The sequence below is a fragment of the Notamacropus eugenii genome, chromosome 2 (genome assembly GCF_028372415.1).
Source record: "Notamacropus eugenii isolate mMacEug1 chromosome 2, mMacEug1.pri_v2, whole genome shotgun sequence".
NCBI classification, from domain to species: Eukaryota; Metazoa; Chordata; class Mammalia; order Diprotodontia; family Macropodidae; genus Notamacropus; species Notamacropus eugenii.
The window spans coordinates 243,530,757-243,539,840 of NC_092873.1; positions in this window are offsets into that span (position 1 = coordinate 243,530,757).

Below are 9,084 nucleotides of genomic sequence, written 5' to 3' on the forward strand. Positions count from 1 at the left end.
TAAAGATGGGAAGTGTCAGGCAACACTTGAACCTTACCATCATTGAAATTGGCTCAGAGAGGGAATAACATACACACTCAGTTGGGAATAGAAGTTTATGTTACCATAGAGGAAAGTAGGAGGGGAAGGGGATAAGAGAAGGGGGGTGCTGATAGAAGGGAGGACAGATAAAAGGAAGGAGTGGTTAGATGCAAAACAGACTTTTGAGGAGGGACAGGGTAAAAAGAGAAAGCAGGATAAAGAGGGGAAAAATAGGATGGAGGGAAATACATAGTAATCATAACCACGAATGTGAATGCAATTCACCCAAAAAACTGAAGCAGATAGCAGAATGGATTCAAAACCAGAATCCATCAATATACATTTTATAAGAAACACACCTAAAATAAACACACTTAGAGAAGACAAAGGCTGTAGCAGACTGTATTATGTTTCTGCTGAAGAAAAAAAAAGAAGCAGGAGTAGCTATCATCTCAGATAAAACAAAAGTAAAAATAGATCTAACTAAATGAGATAAGCAGGGAAACTATGATACACTAAAAGGTACCATCAATGATAAGGTAAGATCAGTAAAGTAAACATAAATGTACCTGGCATAGCATCCAAATTCTTAAAGGAAAAGTTAAACGAGTTGCAGGATGAAATAGACAGTAAAACTATATTAGTGGGGGACCTCAACTTTCCCCACTCAGAACTAACTAAATCAAACCAAAAAATAAACAAGAAAGAAGTTAAGGAGATGAATAGAAGTTTAGAAAAGTTAGATATGATAGCCTTCTGGAAAAAAGTGAAGGAGAGTAGAAAGGAATATACCTTTTTTCTCAGTAGTACATGGGCAAACATACCATCATGAAATTGATGTACAATGCTGATGAACTTCTCTGGGCAACCAAATTTTGATGTAATTTTCCATAAGCCCTCACAACTAATAGTGTCAAAGGCCTTGGTCAGATCTACAAATGTTGTGTATAGACCTCTGTTTTGCTTCTGGCATTTCTCCTGGAGTTGTCAGGCAGCAAACACCATGTCGACTATTCCTCGAGTTCTGGATAGTGGACAATGGTTTTGTGCCTTCCCAGTCACCAATGGAGTGAAACAGAGTTGTGTGCTTGCTCCCATGCTTTTTAGCATGATGATTACAAGTCATGTTGTCAAATACTTCCAATGAAGATGAACAAGGCATCAAGGTCAACTACTGTACTGATGGAAAGTTCAATTTGAAAAGGCTACAAGCCAAGACCAAAGTGGAGGGAGTACTGGTGCATGATTTTCTGTTTGTAGATGATTGTGCACTCAATGCACAATGCTGAGATGCAACAAAGTATGGATCAATTCTCTGTTGCCTGCACTAATTTTGGCCTAATAATAAACACCAAGGAAACACAGGCGCTCCATCAGCCACCACCACATCATCCATACATGGAACCATCGGTTACAACAAATGGAGAAGTTTTGAATGCTGTGGATAAGCTCACTTACTTTGGTAGTGTACTTTCCAGGGATGAACACATTGACAATGAGGTTGATGCACACATTGCCAGAGCTAGCTCAGTGTTTGGGAGACTCAGAAGAAAAGTTTGGGAGAGAAGAAGTATTAGACTGACTACCAAACTGAAGGTCTACAGAGCCGTTGTGCTGACCTCATTGTTGTATGCCTGCAAAACATGGACAGTCTACCAGCACCATGCCAAGAAATTGAATTGCTTCCATTTGAACTGTCTTAGGAAGATTCTGAGGATCACCTGTTAGGATAAGGTACCAGACACTGAAGTCCTTGCTCAAACTGAACTGCCAAGTATTCAAACTATGCTTCAGAGAATGCAACCCCAGTGGGCTGGCAATGTTGTTCAAATGCAAAATGTAAGCTTGCCAAAAAGACTATTTTATGGAGAACTTGCATGGGGCAGGCGATCACATGGTGGTCAGAAGAAGTGAAACAAGGACACTCTCAAGGTCTCTCTCAAGAACTCTGGATTTGATTGTGTGACGTGGGAGACACTGGCATAGGACCACTCAGCATGGTATGCCCACATCAGAAAAGGTGCTGTGCTCTATAAGCAAAGCAAAATTGAAACAGCACAGAGGAAATGTAGGATGCACAAATTTGGAGTAACCACCTCAAATGTTCACATGGACTATCTGTGCCCAATCTGTGGTAGAGCATTCTGAGCTCATATTGGTCTGATCAGCCATAGTTATACATATTGGAACTTCACTTTATCAGGGTGATATCATTTTGGTCCTCTTTGAGAATGAAGGACAACAACCAACCAACCAACCAACATGGCACCCTCATAGAAACTGACTATTAGGACAAAAAGCCCTAACAACCAAACCCAGAAAAGCAGAAATATTAAATTCATCTATTTCATATCATAATGCAATAAAAATTATATTCAATAAACCATGGGAACATAGGTTAAAAATAAACTGGAAAATAATCTAACCTTAAATTATGAGTGGGCCAAAAAAAAAAAAATAAAAACAATGAATATCATTAAAGAGAATGACAACTACGAAATACCATACCAAAATTTGTGGGATGCAGCCAAAACAGTATTTGGCAGAAAATTTCTATCTCTAAATGCTTCCATCAATAAAACAGAGAAAGAGCAGATTAATGAATTGGGTATGCAACTAAAAAAAATTAGAAAGCGAACAGGTTAAAAATCACCAATTAAATACCAAATTGGAAATTCTGAAAATCAAAGGAGAGATTAATAAAATGAAAGAAAATCACTGAACTAATAAATAAAATTGAGCTGCTTTTATGAAAAAAAAATAAACTTAGCTATTTTGATTTACAAAAGAAAAAGAAAATCAAATTATAATTATAAAAAATGAAAAAGAGTAAATTCACCACTAAAGAAGAGTAACTAAAAGCAATTATAAGGAGCTCCTTTTCTCAATTATATGCCAATAAATCTAACAATCTAAGGGAAATGGATGAATATTTACAAAAATAAAAATTGCCCCGATTAACAGAAGAAGAAATAGAATGCTCAAATAACCCTATCTCAGAAAAGAAACTGAACATACCATCAATGAGCTCCAGAAGAAAAAATCTCCAGGGCCAGATGGATTCATAAATGAATTTTATCAAATGAGCCCTAACTTTTAAAAATTCTTTTCTCTAACCTTGCCCCAAACTGTCCTGGGAGAAACCGAATCCTAAATTTCCCTTTTGAATACACTACAGTCAACTTAAATGCCTGTAGAGGTGGACAACTTACTTAGAATGGACAAGAGTGACAGGGGCAACATTATTTCAATAAAACTCCCCAGAGTTGAGATGGTAGTCTACATTCCAGGAACTGAAAATGTACTAGACCCTCTAACAGTCTGGACACTAAGAAACTGATGCTGCTGAAACACAATGTCAGGATAGTGGTTTGCTGTTGTAGCTCCCTAGTGAAGGGGTTCTGGACACAGTTTTATCATTCCAGATGAGTTGTCTATCTTAGCGACCTAGCAGCAGAGTAGATATTCTCATTCATAGGGTTGTCAAAATACAATCTAGTATAGTGCTCACTACCTTGGGGTTAAGGGATAGTGGGGCACAATTGCTTTGTAAAGTTTCTTCTAATCACAGCCTTCTAGTTGATAATGTTTTTATTCAAATAACATTGTTCTCTGAGATGATCCTACCTGCAACCATCCTAAAAATCATGACTAAAATTGTGACTACCACCACTACCCCTCCTTTTTTTAGGAAGTCTTTAATCTTATTTTATACTCTAAAAAAATCTGGTTACTACAGGATTAATTTCAGTTTTAAAATATTTGAATGTATAAGCAATAGGCAACTTACTCCAAACAATTTTATTATTCAGCATCCCTATGAGTAGAATTTTGTAGCAGTAATACAGTTTTAAAATTTTTAAAAAGTAAAGGAAATGAACCTTCCATTATCAAATTATTTAACAATAATAGTTTTTAAAATTACTACTTTTGTCTAAGACAATTGACATGTTCAAATACATTATTATTTTTTCATATAAATGTTATTTGTATAAAGTGACTTTAATTGACTGCAGGCACTAAACGTTGATATAATTCTTCAAATAGATAAAACAGGGACAATTGTGTCTTTAAAACAAATTCTACTTCTAATGTATTTTTAACATATATGGATTTTCGGTTAAAACTATACCTCTATGCAAAATCTTTATTTCCATGTATCTATGAGATCCCAATTCATGGGACAGATTACCAAGATGATATTCACTTGCTGTTGCAAAGACTATGCAATGCATCAGGTCCTGTACCAATCAGAGCAACACAATATATGTTACTAAAAGGTTCAAGTCACTACAATTTATCACTTTATAAGTTTGGATTTGTAAAACTACAACTCCAGATATACAAAATTTTTGAAAATAAATAATGACTGATCTAGAGAAAAATTATACTTTGAAGATAGTTTATAGTTCTAACAACATTTATTACATTACATTATTTATTTAAAGCCGTAAAAGACAGCCTAGGATTCCAATTTGACTAATATGACACTGATAGCTCTTTGGCCTGGAAAATGACATCCTTGTTGATAAGTTCTATTTTCTACCAGGTCTTAGTAAAATATAACCTATTTTTATATAAGATAGTTGAAAAGGTGGGTAAAAAAATATCATTTCTACACATTTTCAGATCCCCATGACCTTGTGGCCTGTCAGACAAACTGCTAGGAAAGTTTCCTTCCTTCAATCCTTCAACCTGCTGCTCCAAGTTCTGCCTTCTGACCCAGGTGGTAGAAACGGAATTTCTCTTCCATATGATCCTCTCCAGATACTTAAGAGCTCCCCCATATTACCCATTAAGTTATTTCTTCTCCAAGATAAATATCCAAAGTTCCTTAAACCCATCCTGAAATAGTATCATCTCAGAGCCCTTCACCTCCCTGGTCACCCTCCACTCTTGTTAATGTCATTCTTATTATGACTTCTAAAAAACTCCAGATGTGTCTGATCATGGCAGAATATAGCAAGTCTATCATCTCTCTTAATCTGTATATTATACTTTCCTTAATGCAATCTAAGATCAGGTGAGTCATATTGTGCTTATAGTCCATTAAAACCAACAGATATTTTTACCATCATCTGGTGTCCAGCCATGTACCTCCAATCCTATGAGATTATTTTAAACCTAAGGGCAAGGTTAAATAAAAAAATATTATTATGTATCTTCTTAGATTTGGCCTACCATTTTGGTTTGAGATCATTTGGTCCTGATTTTGCCATCCAAAATGTTAGTTTTCCTTCCTAAATTTATGGCACTTGTAAATCTAATTACCTTAATATCTATATTCTAAAGTGTGGGGAACCTGTGGCCTTCTAGGTCCTTGTGTATGGTCTTTTTACTGAGTCCAAGTTTTACAGAACAAATCCTTTTATTAAGGGGATTTCTTCCATGAATCTGTCATTGATTAGAATCTAAGTCATTAATTAAAAAAAATACTCAACAACACAGGGCCACAAACATATCTTACATGCACTCCATTAGGAGTCCTTATAGCTGATATCAACTCATGACTATTGTAGTCATTCAACCAATCTTGAATCCATTTAACTATACTGTCATCAAGACTAAGCTTTAAACTTCACAGAATCACAGAATTTCAGAATTGAAACTAAGTGACTATGTAGTCCAAACTGTAACTGAAAGATTTCCCTCCACAACATACCAAAGTGCTTGAAGTCTTCCAGTGTGAGACAATCCATTCCCTCCCACTGCACTTTTAGATGGTTCTAATTGTTAAGAAGCTCATCCTTATACAAAGCTTAATTGTGCTGATTTGTAACTTTTATCACTTCTAAGATTTTGTCAAATGTTTTAAGACTAAGCTTGTCTCCCTACTACATTCTGCCAATCTAGCTATTTAGCATCAAAAGAGGAGACAAATGGCTTGTCTCTTACCAATCTGTTTTCCTTTCTTAAAGTTCACCGGAACTTTGAAGACTCCATCTTCTTTGCTATTTTTCTTTTAGTGAGAGAGTTCAGCAATCACTTCTGCCATTTTTTTTCATACCCTGGGATGACTCATCTAGCCCTAGTAACATGAAGTTACTGAGGACAGTCAGATGTTTTATTATCACTTCCTCACTTACCTTAGGTTCAACTCTCTATTTCATTTTTTTTCTAACCTTCCAATCCAAGGATTATTCCCCTTGGCAGAAAAGCAAAAACAACAAAAACAGCAGGAGTTAAGTGCCTTTTCTCTACCATCTGTTACCCACTATCCCAAGAAGTGGTCCTGTCATAGATCTTTTCTGGTCATCCTTTAGTTTGTCATTTAAAACCCTCCCCCTCTGACTCTGACCTTATCCTTCAGTCTTATTTTACATTCCCCTTCAAGCACCCTAAGTTACAGCCAGACTGTACTATTGACTATTCCCCAAGGATGCCAGGCCATCTCTTGTTTCTGTGACTCATAGAAGCTTTCTCCCATTCCTGGGAAGCATTTTCAGCTGGACCTTTCAGAATCTTTATCCTCTTTCAGAAGGCTCATCTTAGGTGCTAACTCTCTCAATTCCTACAATCATTGGCTTTTTTTTCCCTCTCCAAACTGTTATTGCAAACATATTGGCTATTATTACAAAGGGCATTAAGGTCTGCAAAACACTTTACCCTCACGACAGACCTTGGCAAGTAGACACTATTATTATCCTCACCTTACAGATAAGGAAACTGAGAGGGAGGTTAAGTGACTTGTCCAGGCCCAGAGAACTAGTGTCTGGAGGCCAAATTTGAACTCTGGTCTTCCTGATCTCAAATATACCAACTAGCTTATAGAAAAAAATCTTTAGATCTCTTTTTTACTCCTTTCATTTCTTATGCTATATTATACTTCTTTAAACCATGTTGTGTTCTCCCAGTTGGATACAGACTTCAGAAAAAGGGTTTTTTTAATTTTTATATTCCCAGCATTTGCATAGTGCCTTGCATGTAATAGGCACTTAATATTTATTGAATTGAATTAAGGCAAGTAAAAAATGTTATCAGTAGCTTGATTTTTAAATTATTGTTTTATTTTTGTGAATAATCATTTCTCTTTAATCCTGTTGCCACCCAGCCATCCCCCAAAACAAAGGGAAATATTTGAGAAAAAGAAACCTGCCACATTCTGAACCTGTAGTGCCCACTCTTCATAATCTGTTCCTCTACTAGGAAGGAAGAATGTTTCCTCATCTAGTTTTCTGGACCAAGATTTGTCATTACAATCCATCAGGCTGCATTAGCTGTACTTTTAGCAAGGACAGAATCCAAGAGGAAGTTCTGATTGTTGAGATCCCATATCAGTTATTCAGCAATGAATATTTAGGTGCCTACTCTGAGCTAGGACCTGTGCTAAGTGCTTCATGAATGTTATCTCGTTTGATGCTCTCAACAACCCTGGGAGTTAGGTCCTATTATTATCCTCATTTTAAGGTTAAGGAAACCGAGGCAGACAGCAGTTAGGAGACTTGCCCTGAATCATACAGCTAGTAAGTATCTGAGAATGGACCTGAACTCAGGTCTTCCTGACTCTAGGCCCAGCGCTCTATACACTGAGTCATATAGCTGCCAAATCCTAGTCATAAGGCCTAACCTACAAAGTCATATGCACATGAGGCTTAAATCTGCCTCCCTGCATTAGGATCACTACTGTGCCTACTGACTGTATTTTGTGGATGGTGATCAGGAGCCATTTTTTAAAATTACCGTTTTACTCTTAGATATTGTATCCTATGGATTATTACTGCTCTCCACTGCTGTTTTTCTTCCTATGATGTACTTTCTGCTGTTAGGTATCAGATAGCTTTGTCCTTTCCTCTTTGGTTTAAAGTAATCTTGTTCAGCTTTGCAAGCCTTCCAGCAAATATATTCTAGGCCCTTTTTAGGTATACTGTATATCTGAACAAGAAGTTAGCATGATTTTATTATGGTCCAGAAGTATAGATACTTTCTTTTTATCTAACTGTTCACTTCCTAAATCCAACTCCTTTCTGAAGCCCTTTCAGTTAAATGCTAGTAGTAATAAGAATACCATGTGTATACCTGGAATCACCAATTCCCTTCCCCCTTGCCCCCAGGACTTTAAGACCTCAGTAATGACTTTAATTTAGATTCCTTCTGGCAGTACCATCAAGAATAGGAGCTATCAGGTTTGATAAATCTCAGGCAGCTTTTTTTGTTTTTGTTTTGTCATATCTCAAAAACATGCACTAGGAAAATAAGAAGTCTGAGTGATCTATGTCTAGCTGACAAATAACTACACTGGCATACCTGAGGCAGGAATCACACACACACACAAGGGTCTAATTTTGTTCAGTAATCCAAATTTTTTTTTCCTTTTTTAAAAATTGTATTTATTGATTGATTGATTCATTTCAACATTCATTTCCACAAAATTTTGAGTTCCAATTTTTCTCCCCATCTCTCCCCTCCCCCCACCCCATAACACCTTGCATTCTGATTATCCCTTCCCTCAATGTGCCCTCCCTTCTATCATACCCCACCCTTCCCTTACACCCATCTTCTCTCTTTTCTTGCAGGGCAAGATAAATTTCTATACCCCATTACCTGTGTTTCTTATTTCCCAGTTATATGCAATAATAATTCTCAACATTCATTTCTAATACTTTGAATTCCAACTTCTCTTCCTCCCTCCCTCCCTCCCCATCCCTACTGAGAAGGCAAACAATTCAATACAGACTGAATATGTGGTCATTTTGCAAAAGACTTCCATAGTAATCATGTTGTGTAACACTAACCATATTGCCCTCTATCCTACTCTATCTCGTTTTTTTATTCCCTCATTTGACTTTGTCCCTTCCCAAAAGTGTTTATTTCTAGTTACTCCCTTCTCCCATTTGCCCTCCCTTATCATTCCCCTCACCCCACTCGTCCCCTCCTCCCCTACTTTCCTGTAGTGTAAGAGAGACTTTCATACCAGATTTAGTGAGCATGTTATTCCCTCCTTAAGCCATATGTGGAGAGAGTAGCTTCACTTTTCCCCTCTCCCCTTCTCCTCCATTGAACAAGATTTTTCTTATTTCTTTTATGAGTTATAGCCTGCCTCATTCCATTTCTCCCTTTCTCCTC